Raw genomic sequence first — 18700 nt, forward strand, 5'->3', positions numbered from 1 at the left:
CCCCCCCCCCCCCCCCCCCGGCTCATTCGAAACCAACAACTCATTTAAATCAGTGAGTTGAATGAAGTTGGTTAATCCATAATCAACACATAGGGGGTGCTTTGATGTTTTCTACCAGATAGAGGAAATGTTTTTAAGACATTGAATTTAGTGCGATGCTATAGAAATACGCTTTTCCCTAAATCATCTTTGTTGCTCTAGGTTTACCGCAATAATGGGCTTTGTCAAGAATGCTGGAAAGAAGAAGAAAACAGAAGAGCAATGCCGCTGTTCCTTGAACTCGCAGATTCAGGTCAGAGTGAACTTTAAACAGACTCTGTGATGTCGACACTGAGCTGTAATTGGGACAAAATGCGGCAGAAACTGTGGAGCTTGAGCATGAGATGAGACGTGAACCTGTTCGATTGTCTCTCTCCTGCAAAATGAACTAAATGTTTGAATCTTTTAGATGTGTCCATTTTATGAAATTCTTTTTAACATAGAATTTCGGAAACTAAATTGAATTGCAAATGAGCTTTTTTTTTGTTGCTTTAGAGACACCACTTAAAACAAAGTACATCAAAGTTAGTCTCTGGTTTAGTCCCTGATTTATGACTCAAAGCATTGTTTCCTTCACTGTTCCTACTATGAGAAGAATTTGTCGCAGCTTATCTATGGAAGTCAATGTGATCCCGTGATAACTTTTTTCCTCAAATGTCTATAGTCGGTGTTTGTCTGCTCAGCCATCGGTCCCTGTTTATGTGCACAACCCAATCCTCTGTTAATTCCAAATAAATTGCTGTTTTGTGTTACGCTATAATTTGCATCATAAACAGCATATAAACCATCAGAGGAGACATGCACTGAATACAATTACAGCAGGAAGAGTTGTTTGGTAAGTCAATATGGCATTATTAATATGTGTAATAAAATGACACAATTCAATCTGCAACCTAAAAAGCTTTGGCAAAGAAAACAAAATTTTATAGGGTGACATTTTTTTGGCAGATCACTGTGTGCTTAAAGCAACAAGTGTTGCCAATGCAAAGGTTGACTGTTAAAAGGAGAACACATGTGCTTTGTATGAAAAAGTCTCAAGTGATACATTTTATAACTCAGACATTCTTGAGGCCTACCACAGTGTAAGATTTTTTTGCTTCCTGTGTGTTCCACATCATTCTTCTGGAGACAGGTGACCTGTGTATGACAGGACCTCCCTACTCCATTTGGATTAAAGCCAACCGCATGGCACGCATGCCACCGGTAAACACTGTTTGTGTGATCTCTGAGTCGTGAAGGAAACCGTTCTCCGCTGAGGTAATGGAAAGAGAGAAGCTCTTGGCTATTTATCTAACTTCACACGCCGGCTTAGGCTTTGTAATAACTATAACACAGCGGAAACACTTGATTTCAAGCATAATTGATCCAAATCGAGAATATAAATATGTATCATCATCTCTCTGCAATCAAACACTCAGGCAGGGACATTTTAGAACTGTTTATCTGTGAGATTTATCCCACATACCTCATACATTTCAATAAAAGCAGGAAATGGTTACATTGTGCATAATTATGAGCCTACACGTCAAGCTAAGCCTCAAAGAGGCAGCTCTCCCTTTCAAGATGAATCCTGTAAAACACCTGTTTGCCTTTAACAGTATTCACAAACAGGAACAGGCTCTATTAATTTTTTTTTTTTCATCTCTAAGATCTGAGAAGGATACATCCAACAGCGTTTTCAAATCCCTCCAAAAAAAGTCATTTATGTTCACAGTTTTTGCTACACACAATCCCACCGTGACATCAGTCAATATTGAGTTTAAGAGGCCTTAAAGTCTGCGCAAAGCTGCAGTGTGGCCTTCAGGGCCCCGGGGAGTGGAGGTGCTGGTTTCCAGAGGACCACTTCACTCCTCCAGATTTCTTTCTAATTAAGATAAGCAGGGGTTGGAATAAGTCCACTTCAAAGAGGCCCCAAGGAAAACAGCAGAGTTAATCTTTAACCAGCACTCACAGCTCAGAGACAGAATTTAGTGAACAATATCGGTTTCTCTAATGTTCACTCTTTGCACTGCTGTGAAATTCAGTGCAGAAACATGCATCATTTGCTGTGACTACATCCCATAAGCTAAGGTACGTGAACTTTACATAAGACTGTGTTTCTACTTAATATCCATATTCACATTACATTCATATGGTAATAGCAGGAATCCTACAAATCCCATGGGAAAAATAATCGATTCTTAGATTCTAGAATGATTCGATGCTCGATTGTGATTAATGCAGATCTTTTTTTTTCTTCTTTTTTTAATGTGTTGACTTAGAAGAACTAAGAGTTGGCTTAGAAGTTAGACAAGAGTGCCGGAAAAAAACAGAAAAAATGGACAGAAGTACAAAAAAATAGGTTTTGTATACATACACATGGTCTAATAAGACATACATAAAAGAATTAGGCTAAACACACAAAGGCTGTTCATCTACTTTAGCACCTTACATCTGACAACCTCCTGTTTCATGTTCTAAAAAGCCAATTCACCACCTTTAACCATGACGGATCTCTGACATGGAACATTACTGGGAGATAACGTGACTTTCACAAGCATGTTTAAGGCTTCAGCAGGGGATGACTACACAGTAAAAACCTCAGTAGACAAAAACTGTCATTACAACTTGTGTGTGACAAATATATGTCACAATCTAACAAACTCAGATTTATATATATTTTTAAATCACTCATGGAAATGTACATAAAACAATTGGTTTAGAATCAAATTGTTGGCCTCTGAATCTGAATCAAATTGTGAGGGGCCCAGAGATTCCCACTCCCACTAGTCCTCTTAAGTTATTGGACTCACTGTCTTGTTGACACTCTTTAAACCATTAAGCCCTAACCAGCCCTGTACACTAACCTTCACACAAAAGCAACCTTGTACAGTTCACGTAGCTGCCCCTTTAAACAAAGTCCACTCACAAAGTAGATGTGTGATGAGAAATCCTTTTAAGGGAAGCCAAAGAGTGTAAGAGAGACTGGACTGTGCCAACTTCATGCACTCTGTCTTGTTGGTTTCTAGTACGGCTGCACAATGTGAGGAAAAAATGCGACAACAGTGTTGAATATCGCGATAACGATATAACTTGCGATTACTGAACCGATATTAAAATGTACTCAGTTCTGCCTTTCTGCTGCCTTCAGTATACTGCAAAAATACAACACTGCTTGTTGAATAAAAAAAAGAACTGGAATTTTTTTTTTATTGAACGAATTGAAGAGAGAAATGAACACAAAAGTTACCATTTTAACTTAAAGAATTCCTGAGTGTCTTTTACGCTGCGCTAGTTAATTAGCACAAAGCCGGTTGTTAAAAAAAAGAAAAATTCTAGTAAAGTTTTTAGTACTAGTAGTGTAAGCGTCATTAAACAATAGGATCAAAAAAAGTCTCAACCTCTGCTTTTTTAACCACTTAACTATAACTAACCTTGGCTCGTGAACCTTTTTACAAAAGACCTTGTACAGTTCGTGTAGTTTCACTTCTTCACACACGTTGTGTCCACTCACACAGTGAGTGATGTGTGTAGATGTGTGATGAGGGACAGAAGCCTTTTGAGAGAGGCCAAAGAATGCGAGAGGCTGGCCTGTGCCAACTTAGTGCCCCTGGCTCCTCCCAGCGTACATGTTGCAGACAGCCCTTAATTGGTCACCGTGAAGCATCGTGGGGCTGGGATGCCCCACGGACCCTCGCCTGTTCATTCAACCAGGCAGACAGACAGGCGGCCCTTTGCCCACGGAGCCAGCCCCGCACTGATTAGGCAGGATAAACTGGGATGAGCACACAATACATCTAAAAATACTTAATGATCATATACTGCAAATGGACTTTGTGTGCTAAAAGTTTCCATGATGTGCAGTAACTGTGTTCCACTGCAGCATTAAAGACGTCAAGCAACATCCAATAGAGATGCAGATTGGGGACCAGCAAAGTGTTCACTGGCACCAGATTTTAGTTGGGGTTTTAGGCGTATGATTTACAAGGAATCCTCTTCCATTCAAACGGAGCACACTGGAAGACAATCCACGTTTGTATTTCATAATGAAGACATAAAATCTGAATAGTGACTTATAATCATTTTCTCTCATTACCACAGCTCTAAACAGACTGCAGATGGAGGAGACTGCAGTCTAGCTGTTATAGGACCAATAGTGTACTTTATTAGCCTAGAAATCTAGATGCACCCTAGCGGCAGCAACCGTAATTTGCAGCTAGAGTCAAAACTAAATTCTGGTCAGGTCAATCACATCGTGTATGGAGTCGGTAAGGCGGGCTTAACGGACCCAACATCTTGTTGTGGGCCTGGCTTGTCAGGCTAGTACTTTGTGTGTGATGGCAGTTTGAACTCATCAAGTCAAGCCCAAGCTTCCAATAAACTTTAAATTTGTTTTTAATTTATATTAATGCCAAAATAACATGGTTTTAAAGTGACAGAAAAGTCAGTAAATTATATAAATAGACTAAATACTAAATTAAACGGAAAACCCTGCATCAAGGGTAAATAAGCAGTTTCCCATACTTGGTTTGTTTTGATGCATACAAATAAGGTGGATAACAAAAATCTGTATAGGGAATTTTGACAAGGTACTGTATTCGCGTCGGGTCCTGATCACCATCTCTGGGTTCTATTCGCTGTAACAACCACCTCACTATAAATTACTTAAAGCGCCCATATTCTGCTCATTTTTAGGTTCAGAATTGTATTTTGATGTTGTATCAGAATAGGTTTACATGGTTTCAAATTCAAAAAACACCATATTTTTGTTGTACCCGACAGATCCTGTTTTCACCCTTGTTTGTTTAGGTCTCTGTTTTAGCTACAGAGTGAGACATCTCACTTCTATATAACCCCAAATCCCAGAAAAAAGTGATGTTTTCATAATATGGGCAAGGCAAAGCTCAAATTCTAGAATTGTCACAATATCAGTCCATCCAAGTCTTTAATATTGTAGTGTTTGATGAACATTGCCGTGTCTAGGGACCGTTAGTACGTCTTTAGAATTTGAATGTGGTGCTTTTAAAATGATGCTGTAGTGGTAGATTTGCTCCACGCTGCTTTCAGGACAAGAAACAAGAAACAAATGATCAGCTGACTTTACTTCAGTTAGAGAATAACAGATAGAAAATCTGTGATGGACCTTCAAAGAAAAAAGTATATCATCTAAACTTATAATGACTCTATTAAATGAGTTGACTCTGGGTTCTATTAACGTACCACACCATACCAGCATGCTTTCACCTCTCCTATTAAGGGAAAAGGGATATGATAATCCTGTTGAAAGAAAGAAAGCTGAGGGCAGAACAGAGAGAGAGAGAGAGAGAGAGAGAGCGATATGGTCTAATCACCCTAAGCCTTGTGTCAGCAGTAACGAGTTGGCCATGGCTTGAGAGAATTAGAATTGTTATGATTTCACAGAACCTAAACCCTTTTCTACAAGAACATCCTTTCAGGGAAGTGGTCTGCCATAAATCTGGCCGCTGCAAAGGGTCCATGCAGGCTGCTGTCTCTTGTGTGTCCACTCTAACACATTGGTCACTCTGAGGCGACATTCGAGGGGCCTGAAAGAAAGTCCAAAGGCACATCTGAACAAAAGTGCTGGGTCAGAGAGCCATGCAAGGCTTAAAGCAAGCAAGGCTTTGCTCTCAGCAGGGAGGGTTCTTAGAGATTAACATATGAACCACAACCATAGGGGTGATTAAATTCTCAGTGTTCATTCAAAAGTTGAAATACAATGGATGGAATGTACCTTTTTTTCTTGAACCTTCAACGACCATATAATGAAAACCATTTGCTATAGCTGTTGAGAAGGTGTTTAGTAATGCCATAACAAAGAGGCGTTAATGTTTTACACCATTGCTCAGAAATGTGACGTCCTGTTCATTTCTATGGGAACCTAGTTATCTTATGTTGGCTGGGATGAAATTAAATGTACAGTACAATTTTCAAAGCTTTTAGCATCATAGTTTCACCACTCTACGACTGTAGAAATGTGTCACATTAATCATCATATCCTCTTGTTTAACCTTATGCAGGCAAAACCTGACGTTAGGCTTGTTTAAGATAAGCCAGGTCTGTGCGGATTTGGTCGCCGGTAATTACCGCCCGTTGCATGCGTGTCCGACTTGATCCCAACTTGCCTACGCCATGCACACGTAGGCAACGACGACCCTTTTTGAGACTAAGGCGGCCGCAGTTCTGAGACGCAGGCAGCGCAGTGGCTTCTCACCGACTACAAGACCCAACCAACCTGCCACTCAGCTGGTTGGTTCAGAATCGACTCAACATGATGACGTTTCATATAAACTTTTTATTGATTTGGAATTGGAAGGATTTTAATTACCATTTGTCTGATGTAAAGGCTTATTCTGTACACAGGACATGTTGTGACTGATAGTGACGTTTAGAACTCAGAGAAACTAAATCTGTTCAGATCACGTATCATCTACATTCTGTTGTTAATTAAAATCAGCGACAGATCGCATGTAGAGCATTTTGACAGCTACGTGTTAATTAAACAACTGGAGACTTGTAGGAGCTGATATATGTGTCTGATAACATTTTATTAAATTGCAATCAGACCACTGTTTCTGTCAATTCCTGTTCATCCTGCTGGAAACGTATGGAAACTGTCCGACTTTACCTCAGCTTTTAGTCACTGCCCCCGGCTGCTGCTGCCTGCTCTCATCCACTTTACAGGCGAGGCGCATTTCATCTCGAACGAGCCTACTAAAATTGCCAAACTATTACTTTAACTGCTCAGATTCCGTATATAACAGTGATGGCTGGATGGGCACACAGGCTAAATAGTTCACGAGAAAAAGAGCAGATTTTTTAAAATGCTGCACCATTAACCAACATTCACCAAAAGTTATTTAAAGCACAGCATTTCACTTTTTAGTTTATGAACTAAAGGGACAATACAGTAATTTTTAATAAATATATCTCTCTGAATGAGGGGTAATGTGTGGAAAAAGGCTGCAGTTCTTTCTACTGTTCTACGTGCCCCTGGGGTTCTGCCAGCAGCAGCTGCCAAGTCTGCCCAGCTACTTTAGGTAGGTGGTAGTGAAAAGACTTAAAGGTCCTATGACATAGGGTTTTTTGGATGCTTTTATATAGGCCTTTGTGGTCCCCTAATATTGTATCTGAAGACCTCATAAGGAGCAAGATTCCAGATCGGCCCATCTGAGGTTTTTATTTTCTCAAAGGCAGAGCAGGATACCCAGGTATCGGTTTACACATATCACCATTTCTAGACTGGGGGAACGCATATTAATGTTATAAAACCTCATGAAGGGACATTTCATGCCATGGGACCTTTAAGACTTTAGTGTGAGACTTTTTTATATTAATGAACATCCTTTGCATTCAAGCCGTTGCCAAATGACCACACAACTCTCTGTTTTGCTCAGCATGGCTGTATTTAGAACATGGTGTTGTCTGGCGACATTAAGATATTGAAGATAATGACCTCTTCTGAATCGTCCATCGTGTTTTTTTAATCCTCCGTATCCTCCTTGGCTACTAGCAACTGCGTGGCAGAGGGGTAAGGGCGGTCCGCGATCACGGAAGGTTTGCGTCATGTGGACGCACAAATAGTGTCGTTGTTGTCTTTGAATTTCTTATTGGTAAGACAGAAACTACGCACTATAGCTTTAACTAAGAAGGATTTGGTTTGTTTCATTTATTCTCTGTTGAATGAAGAGTGTTTTACGAGTTAACAAGGTAACTGTAATTAATCTCGTCTAGGCTTGGTGACGAACTTAAATGCACAAGGTGTGCAGTTGTGTTTTTCTGTTTATGTGTAAGAATATTTTCTTTCTTAAAACATTGTGAGTTTAGGCCGCTTGTGCGTTATTAAATCCTGGTACATGTTGGCAGAGCTGTCACGGCTCTGCGAGCAGGAGAACTCGCATTCTCAATTACTATGGCACATACTGGGGAATGTACTGTATATCTTCAATAGACTACATAGGCCATCAGTACTGATTGGACATCCACATAATCCACATTAATTTCCCTTGTCCTTCATAGTGTGGTTGACAAAAAAAGACATTTTAAGCAACCTAGTAAGTAACCTTTGTCCTGTTCCCACACTTTCTGTTTTTGAATCCAAATTGCAGCATAAGGTTGTTGTGGCAACTGCTCCGTGACTTTCTTCCTGTCACAAAAGGAGCCCCCTCGCCTGTGTGGAAAGACATTGAGGAATTCCCAGAGCTCTTACTTCAGATGGGGCTCCTTTTATGTGTGGCCCAGGAGAGAATAGTGTCAGAGGAAGTACTGTACAGTGTGATCGCAGGGAAAGGTCACTCCTGTCCTGGGACTCTGCTTCCCGCTCTAGTGTCCACACACACTGCCACAAATGACGTCATTTGTCATCCGCTACAGAACCCACAAATTGGCTGGTATTCTTTAAAAGTTATTGAGAGACATTTAAAATGAATTTGCTATAAAAAAAATATTGTATGCATCAATGTGAGTAGATTTAAGAAAGAAATTAACTCATAAATTAACAACTCAATACAGTAACCTTTGGATACTTGCTGAGGTAACTATTTCTCTGTGTGTAGAAATGACTATACAAGCATTCTGGATTTTTAATCATGATCCTATTAGCCCCGCCCAGAAATAGTAGTTGAAAAAGAATCTATCCAAACACCTTTTGGATTTGGCAAGCAGGCCAACTATGGGTGTACAACTCTGCAGAGAGATCTGCTTTGTTTCGGGTTGCTGATTTCCAGCACCCTGTGTCAGGACTTATCCCTGATCATGGCTACATCATTAGGACTGGAAAACAGACTGGAAATAACTTGTGGCCACCCAAGTCTGACTTTGGTGGGCACAAGTTATTTCCTTCCTTTTGGTTCAGCTACAATCATTACCAAGATCATTATTTATATACATAATTGGAAATATATAGAACTAATCTTTACCTCGGCAGGGAACGCATACTGTATGGTGTATTTATAATTTCATGCGGACTGAAAGGTGCCTTTTGTCAGGCCTTGTTAAGCAGAATGATAATTATTGCACCTGAAAACTGAAATGATGAAAAGTCTTAACTCTCTCCTGCATCCCTCCACAAGCGAGTACATAAATCAATTAGCTGTCCTTGGGTGTCGGAATCCAAAAGAGGAATGCAAGTTTCTGCTAAGGGCTTTGATTGTTTCGATTGTGTAGGTGAGGTTCAGGCAAAGTCTTCCTTGATTGCCCTTGAATGGCATTCCTGTCTGTCAAAGAGGATGCAGCCTCGAGTGTCTTAATTAACAATCAGCCGCCCGGTTTAGAGAGCAAAACTCGCACTAGCAGGGGAAACAACAACAAAAGGCTGAATCAGCGGCTGCAGGGCTTTCTTCAGCGATTCACTTGCAAAGGTCGTTTTAAAATCAAGAGTTTCTAGCTCATTACCAGTCAATTATGAACTGTGTGAATGCACTGACAGCCATGAGGCTGCTGAAGTAGCTTTGGAAAATCTGTGACCAACTGAAAAAGACAAAGTAAGAGCCATGAGGCTAAACCAACTATCCATTGTAACATCTTTATGATTAAGTTGTAAAAAACAACAACAACAAAAAAGCCTGTCACACTCCTTTAGGGCTAATCTTTAAAAACATGTCATGTCACACACTTCCTGATTGAAGGGATGAGCTCATCATGGAGAAAGAAAAAAAATCTGTCTCCATCCCAGGAGCTGAAAGACTTGCATTGTTACAAGTGCATATGTTAAATATAACTCTCCAACGATGCTGGTAACTGAATAGAAAAGAGCCTTGAGTGAAAAAAACACAGGGGGATACAAGGAAAAGTGGGAAAACGTGAGAGAAAACAAAGCAATATGAGGATGAAGGGACTTGACAAAGAGAAGGGGGACATGCTTTTTCTTAACCCTTGAATGCACAGTGTTTGCTCTCTTGTCAGATCGAATAATGGTGGACTGTTTGCTGAAAGCAGCAGTGTGAGGCCACGGAATATAAAAGCCCATCCCCAGTCCCACAGACTCATGAGCTCCATACTAATAGAGCAGAGTGTTTGTCGAGGCTGTTCTCAGGGACTCCATTGGTTTCATTTATAACAACATGTTTCAGCTGCATTTCACAGTTATTACGTGCAAATCCTCTCGTGTACAAAAGGCTTTCGCCTGAGAGGTAAATGCTCCCTGAAAAGCAGGAATGGTAATTCCTAAAGAAGTGTTAAATTACTCTTGGTTTTTGTTTATGACTGGTGAAATGGAACCGTTCAAGTAGAACCATGCAAACCTGCACATTGAAGATAAGCATGCATGCATTCATGAAAAGGGAGGAGGAAACGTCTTTGGATTTAGTGTTGTTTTTGTCTCCTTCTTGTAATATTTAACAGAAGATTAGTCTGTGCATCGAAACAAACATTTATACATATGTTAAAGGAAGATTACCTGCTGACAAAATTCCATTTAGACCCTCACACTGCAAGTTTCTTCCCCTGTATTCCCCTGTGTAAAAACTTGTGGAGGTTGTTATATGACAATGTTAGCATAGAAATCTAGATACACCATAGCGGCAGCAAATATAATATGCAAGCTAGGATCAGTGTAGCAACTCTCCGTTGGCTTGCGAGCTGGAAAAAAAATTCTGATCAGGCCAATCACATCGTGTATGGAGTCGGTGGGCGGGCTTAACGGTACGGTTCTGCTCGAATTCCCTGCTACTTGAAAACAAAGAAGAATCAGACGCCTCCCGATACTATATCACCATGATACTTATGCCACAATACGATGTTACTACGATTTTAAACTTACTGCAATGTTCTGCAATTTAATGCAATGTACAACCTTTTCTCCAATTTCTAATTTTTCCCAATTTCAATTTATGACTCCAAAAAGGAAACTTTGTCCCCATCTGTTTTATCTGAAAAGATACATTTCTCATGTCACTTCAATTTTAATGCTGCAAAATGGGATTGTCAAGCAGACAAACTGACCAACACATACAGTATATAATAAAAGATCCAAACGTGGAGCCTGTGTATCGATACAGTATTGCCACTGAAAATATTGCGATACTATGCTGTATGGATTTCTTTCCCCCCAACCCTAGTGTTCGGAGTTTGACCAACCAGATGCAGCAAAATTTATTCTATCAACTAGCGTTGCTCTGGTTGGTTGTAGCGCTCTCATTTTGCGTACAGAGGGAATACGGAAGACAACCGTTCATCCCGCCCCTCGGATTGAGCCGTGCCAATGGTGAGTTCCCGGACCCAACATCTGGATGTGGGTCTGCCTCAACAGGCTATGAGAATGTGGATTTTACACTGGAAAAATCTCAAAGATCTTCTGCTGCAGATGCAGACACTCTGGTAGTTGCAGGGATGGATTCTGCGACGTTGTGGGTGTTGTTGTTGTCATGGCAAATTACATTCAGAAACGTATCTGTGTGCAGCGATTGTACAGTATGTAGATTACTCTTGTATCATTAACACGTAGTATATTCAGTCCAATCGTCCAATTATATCTCATTTTAAAATACAAAATATATATTTGAGTGCAATACATTATATTGTGCTGCAAAGTTTGTCATTAGGAAGTACAGCCTTCTAGTTAGCTAAGCAATATACATTTGTGGAGCTGCAAAGATGAAACAATTAATAGATTTGTTTCAAATATTGAATTATTGGTCCACTATTTGTTATTTGGTTTGAGTCATGTTTAATAACGGCATTCTAAATCCAGCTTGTTAAACGTGATTATGTTCTAGTTTCTTCTCTCCACTGTGACAGTAAACTGAATATCTTTCTGTTCTGAGTTCTGGACAAAACGAGACATTTGAGGACTTCATCTTGGGCTCTGAACCATATTTTTGACAGATGTATCGACCATAAATAATTAGTTGCAGGCCCATCGTAGGGAGCATAATAATTTTGGCAAACTATTGCCGTATGTTTCAATTTTGAAGATAAACTACGCTAGTGTAATGGCTGAACAGAAAACTGATTATACATGACATACTGTAATTATTATGAATTATTATACCAATTCCAACACTATGCCAATTGTAGCCAACGGTTAAAAGCTGTAAGAGTATAAATAGATAATGCTAATAAATAGGAGATGCTGCATTGAACTGTTCAAGCCTATACTGAATGTAACGTTTAAGCCACATAACCTGAACTCACTATAATATTTCAACTTTTACAGTCATTATCTTTTATTGCCCCTAGAGGGAGATTTGGTTTGCAGCCAGGTAACTACAGCAGTCACACATCATTTAAAAACCCATCCGTAAAAAAAACACATTAACACTAGCAGTATATGTGTCACATCCATGGGCGTCAGTTTGGTTTGATATGTGCTGGGGACAGAGACGCATTCTGAAGTGCATTTTCAGAAGTGCCGGGGTACATTCATTTAAAAAAAAAAAATTCTCTTTCGCGCAGGTCAATGTTTTGAAAGACGCTGGCCTGTAGCTTACGGCTGTCAGTGCCTCCCTTGTGGGGTTAGAGATTTTTGGGCATTCGTTGGCAGCTGTCGCTCAAAAATGATATGTGTTATGAACTTGATTTTTTTTTTCAACTAAACTGAGCTCAAGATTTTCAAAAAAAGTGGTGGGTGCAAAAAAATTTTCATTTTAATTTTTATCTGTTTATTAATCCCCTAAGGCGAAATTACAATTTACACTCTGTGTCCACACTTTGTTAGTTTACACACAGTCCTGAACTACACATAGATGCTCAGGATCTATACATGCACTAATGGAGAGATGTTAGAGTGAGTGGGCTGCCAGCTGAACCAGCGCCCTGAGCGGGTATGGGGGTACGGTGCCTTGCTCAACGGCACCTGGCAAAGCCCAGGAGGTGAAGTGGCATCTCTCCAGCCATCAATCCACGCTCCGTACTTTTTTTTTTGGTCCACACAGGGATTTGAACCAGTGACCCTCCAGTTCCCAACCCAACTCCCTATGGACCGAGCTACTGCCACCCCAAATGACTCATGACACAATCTGATAGTTACACGTCCCCGCTGTGCCCACCGAAATTGACGCCTATGGTCACATCCACTAACTGTAATATCAAAACTAAACCTAGTCTAGCTTACTAATGTAGCAACAGTCCTTAGATTTGGTATACCTTAGTTCCTGCAAGTCTGTTAGTAAATTAAGTGTTACATCTAATGCTTTATTGATCCCCAAGTGGTAAATGAGGTGTTGACAAATGGCATTAAGGTATCTACAGAGAAGCTTTACTTCAAGTGGCTATTCCATTATGATAAGCAACTAATTATGTTGTGTCAGCAGTCATTAATTAACAATACAAAGACAGCAACAAAGACAACGGGTGGATTACATCTGCTGGTCAAATATATGGCAGAGAAATCTCCAAAGTCAGTAGATCGTCATGAAGTTTAAATAATGTAAGGTTTGAATGTAAATTTAATATGGCACAGGGAACAATGTTGAAACTGAAGACAGTGCTGAAGAGCAGAAGTGCTCACATGTTCAAGATCACTGATAGAGACAGGTGGTGATAATCAACTATGATAGTTCCAAAATAGACCTAACACTTTGAAAATAATCACAACATTGAATAAAATGTGTCAAAAATTAACTGATTCAAAAAGCTGCTCTCTACGTTGGGCTGGGATTCAGAGACCATGGGGTGTTCAAAGTGAACACAAAGATGCACGACCCGGTGTAAGGAGCACACCTGGACCCCTGAGGAATGGAATAAAGTAATACGATGTGATGAGATCTATCTCACAGACACGGAAAACTATTAGATCTGAAGGACAAAAGCTAAATGTCAAAGGGGATAAACAAGACAGGCGTGCAGAAGCTGGATCGTTGCCTACAGCTTTATCTTTGACATTTTAACGTAAGTACAATCAATGCCCTTTAAAAAATGATCAACTCTTCCCTATAAGTTAAATTAAGTGTGAATTATATCTGTTAGCTGAATATCCCACAGGGCCCCAATACCACTAAATGTGCCCTCCCTGTAAAGACCCAAAATGTGCTGGATAAAGCTTTTGCATATGACTCACTGATCAATGATAGCCTATGTGGTAATTGTAATAGCTTCTGACAATTACTAAATGTAACCACTGTATCAGATAGCTCAGTGGTCTAGACCAGCACCCTGTGGCCTATCTTTGTCTCCCTCTTCCCATTTAATATGTAACTCTTCACTCCAAGCCTATGTCCTGGAAGACCAAGATAAGCCCAGGCATGGCTGAGTTAATTTCAGGCAGCAAGACATTCCTCACTTTTTTTCATGGGGGAAGGGGTGATCTGAGCTCTGGACATTTCCCTGGTTGTTCTAGATATGGTTTTTAGTTATTTTTATGTCCCTCTAAGCAAAAAAAACTATCTATCTATTTATCTATCTATACAAATATATTTCTATACATCTAGCTATTGCATGTAGATCAGGGCTTCTAACTGAAAGAGAGACTGAGCAGGGACCCCCTACTACATATATTGTGTACATTATTAGGTAGCATATTCATCTGGGCCTACAATAACATGTAGAGCAGCCTAAAGCCTTTATACATACTTTTTATGCATACAATACTAAGCTGATCAAATAATAATTGTTGGCATGATTTTATGATAACGTTTTAATGGTAAACATACACAGTGAATCCTTAGGATGAACTGTATTTGTGGATGGCCTTAGTGACGAATAATACATAATATTTCCTAATGATATGTAGGATTCATGTTAAAACAAAACAAAAATGAACAATAATTTGGAGGCCACCCTGCATCAACTCTGACAACCCCCTGTTGAGTATCCCTGATGCAGATGAAGGTGCACACCAGAAGGGCACACCTACTACATTTGAGCCCTCACAACTTGTCAACACAGGCGGTGTTCAGAGTGCGAATGCACATCAGCACATTCATGCCATCGCTACAGGCGACAGGAAGCAGCTTGACGCCTTGCCCCCACCAACACTGGGACCAACAGAGCACTTCTATCTATCATCTCTTCTGACTGCTATTCCCTCCCATTTCTCAACTAGACCACTTGTCATATCCTGCCTATCGGGCTCCCCTTATGGAGGGAAGCAGGTGGTGGCGGAGGTGGTAGGGGGGAGACGGGAAAGGGGGTTGATCCACAAACAAAATCCCCAAAGGATATCTTCAGCACCTTTTCTGAGATGAGAGCCCCCTCAAGACACACTTATCCATGTTCACATGGAGAATATAAAATGCAAGCAGTCAAGAGAGTTTGCTTCAAACCGTGCAACATGTTCAATTCCTCTACTGTATGTGTTTTCTTGGCTTGCTGAAACACTGATGATATCAAAAAGAAAGGCTGTGTTTTCCCCTGGCTGACATCGCGGCAGTCTAATCAAAGGAGATAACAGCTTGAAATCAAAGACAAAGCCATTATCAATTAAACTGTAGTTGCGGCCCAGCATCTAGATGCCACATTTGAGCAGTGGCAGCTTTATCTCTGATTATGGGATCATGCAGCTGGCCCTGAGATGGATAGATGGTGGGTGATTGGTGTGTGTGTCTGTGTAAGAATATTTGTGCATTCTTAGTGTCTAAAAAGGAGCCCTGCATTGGGCTCCAATCCTGAAACCCAGGCTAAGCTGGAGAGATAGTTGTGACACTATAGAGCCTTAGCCCAGGTGTCAGAGGCTTATCCTGCAGCAGGGCTGAGAGGAGCAGCTCCGACCCACTGCTGGGATCCAGGGACCAAAAAACACATTATCCAGAGTGATTTTTCACAACTGAACAAAAGCTCTGCTACAGTGAAAAGAGAGATGTCAGAATTCAGAGTTCCTGCTGTTTTTTGGGTTACCTGATTCCTCAAAACACAGTCTCAGTAAATGGTTTGATATGTTATGGCATAAACTCACACAACATTGCTAAACATTTCCAATCCCATTTTACACATAGCTTATTCTGTTGCCATTGCTAAAAAGCTATATGTATTTAATAATGTATTAATCTGAGGTTTTCCAGAATTGAAGGGACTCGTGATTTTCAAAACTGAACACAAACATTTTCTACAAAATGAGTATTTCTTACAAACTAACTGCTTGAACAGTCCCAGTTCTGCTAGACTGATATCCTGAGGCAGGTATGACGACACATATCAGCATCTAGGGAACAAGCCTGGACCTGGGGTTTCTATACTTTTGGGAATTTGCTTTTGCTTTGTTAACCTCAGCCCCACACAGTGACTGTGGCAGCATATTGACACAGGGGTAGGGAATCATCCAGCAAGGTTTCCCTTCTGTTTCCCAAAGGGAAAATGAGGGCACATCAGTGTGAAAGCTTTACCCATGTTTTACCCAAATACCTACATGATACTAGCCTGGAAATCCAGACCCAAAATCAAAAGATTAAGGCTCTGGCATCGAGTAATGAAATCTCAAGGGGCTGCACCAAGTGTGCATTTGGTAATCTCACTGCACGCAATTGGATAACACTACAACCAATCACAACAACACACGGGGGGACGTATCCAGAGCCCCATTTGCTTAGCTACCAGCGGAACTAACTGGTAAATTAGACTGTCGTCATCCGTTCATCTCGCCTCTGGCCCCGCCTATCTCAGACACACCAATGTGATTGGTGCAGCTTGCTTCTGGCCCGCCTGTATCAGATGCATTGATGTGATTGGTGCAATTAGCCTACAAGGGCATAGTTAATGAGCAGCATTACTCGATGCCAGAGTAATGCGCTGAGCAAATTCAAATTGTAGTCTCGCGAGAACTCTGGATTTCCAGGGTAGTGAATGAAAAATATATAAGACGCTCTTGCTTTTCAAAATTATTATCATTAATAAATTAACATTTAGGACTCTTATTTTCTGTCCCAGTAACACATCTCAAAAAGTAGTATGCTTTGCTGACTCAACACAGACTAACTACCGTTAGTAATCCAACAAATTTGAGCCAGGGAAAACCAGGGAAAATGACAGAAACCCCTTCATTGTCTAATTCAATGCATAATTCATAACCTCTCATGGACATGTTTTGGCTTACGTGCCTTGTAGAGTAAGCCAACCATTAATAATGGATTTTCTTTATCTTTTTCTAAGAAAAATTACATTGGCTCAGGTCTGCAGGCTCACGATGAATGTTTCGTAGCCTCGGCAAAGAGCACAGGTTCCTCCTTGTTTGTTTAGCCACCGCAGCACTCTCCCCGTGCTGTATGGCTTTTCTGCTCTTCACACACACATAAAAAAAAAATTCTGGGATGCTGGGATTTAAAAAATTGCACCTATACCTGCAATGTGAGAAAAAGTCAGAGCGTCTTAACGACTAAGGACATAAGGGACAAGTGAGACGCGCGGTTCCTTTTCCATTTAAAACAGTTTAAATCCTCTCTGTAATTCAGTGTAGTTAACCCCCAATGTGAAGCAGCTGTTAGCCAGGAAAAAAGCACCTCTAATCAACCCCCAGATGTTTTTTTTACACTCATAATGACTACCTAATATTTTATTGGCTGCAGCACAGATGGACTGTGAGGAGAACCTAACGCCCCTAAAAAAATCCCTTTTAAAACAACTGGACCGGCTATGTAATTTCCTGAAACTCACATACTTTATGTATGTGATTCAGACTTTAGGTCCCAAGGTCCCAGGAATATCATAACCCCCCCCCCCCCCCCCCCCCCCCCCCCCCCCCCCCCCCCCCTCCCAGGAAAAGTGTAGGGAAGACATGTTCATTAATAACAGGATAGAACGACAGAGAAACTGCAGAGTCATCACCTGCACTATGATGGGGATATTCTAACGTACAGAAAGTCTATATTACCCTCACAACTGCGTGTGAGTGCATGTCCCCTCTTACATTTGTTGTGTTGTAGCACGCTATGGGGGGAAAGATAATCCCTCCAAACCTGGGATTAGACAGGAGGGGAGACAAGGGAGATGGATTTAAGTATGCACTCAGTGTCACAAGCGATTACACACCGATAACACGGAAGATGTAGGAGATCTACACGGCAGATGTTACAGCGGGCCGAAATCCTTCGAAGGATTTATTACGTCGAGGTTCTCACCGAGACCTGAACTTATCTTGTTGCACGAGGCAGAAATAACAAACAAAACACGCTTGTTTAAGGAAGGCGCTGCAGGCTTACACTGGAAACTTGAAAGAAGAAAAAAAAACATTCCTCTCTGTTTCAGAGGCTGCCGTGTTCCAGTCAGGAATTTTACCCATTCATGTAGAAATCTGCAACCTAGCTGTTCTGTACTCTATGAACATACTAAACACATCTCACACGTCAAATGGGAAACGCGAAGACACTTTGGGCATGGCTGTGGAGTTGGAGCATCAGACGTAGCCTATGTTTATGAACTGAACAATCAATGATCTTTTGCTGCCTCTTTGTAGCTCAGTGAAAGGAGGGAAAAAATGAGAAGGTAGTGAGTGCCTGGAATGAAAAACAAAGGCCACAGCAGTGTGTCTGTCAGTGGGAACATCCCTGATGCTGACTGACTGGCACAAATAAAAAGCCTGGGAATGCCACGGCTTGTGTGTGCTTAGGTAAGCTCACCTCAATGCACCCAAATCCTCAGGAGACAAGGGTAGGCCTGGAGCCCACAGAAACACACCAATTAACAGACTAAGAATGACAGAGCAGCCACCAACCTCGGCGCACACAGACACACAAAACATCCAGACACCAGTCGTTTGTGTTCTAAGCATGACACTTTCCAAGTGATTAAAAAAGGTTTC

The 18700-nt window shown here is 40.9% G+C and overlaps 1 protein-coding gene and 1 long non-coding RNA gene across 2 annotated transcripts in view; one reads left to right on the forward strand and one right to left on the reverse strand.

The window, feature by feature from the left end:
- Positions 1–273, forward strand: part of LOC117941632 — a 29077-nt gene extending 28804 nt beyond the window's left edge. Inside the window, exon 4 of the long non-coding RNA XR_004655937.1 lies at positions 202–273. This is a non-coding gene — a long non-coding RNA (uncharacterized LOC117941632). The remainder of the gene's footprint in view (positions 1–201) is intronic.
- frem2b (FRAS1 related extracellular matrix 2b) overlaps positions 1–18700 on the reverse strand; it is a 61682-nt gene that overhangs the window by 32519 nt on the left and 10463 nt on the right. The window lies entirely within an intron of this gene.

The sequence above is a fragment of the Etheostoma cragini genome, chromosome 3, assembly GCF_013103735.1.
Source record: "Etheostoma cragini isolate CJK2018 chromosome 3, CSU_Ecrag_1.0, whole genome shotgun sequence".
Lineage (NCBI taxonomy): Eukaryota > Metazoa > Chordata > Actinopteri > Perciformes > Percidae > Etheostoma > Etheostoma cragini.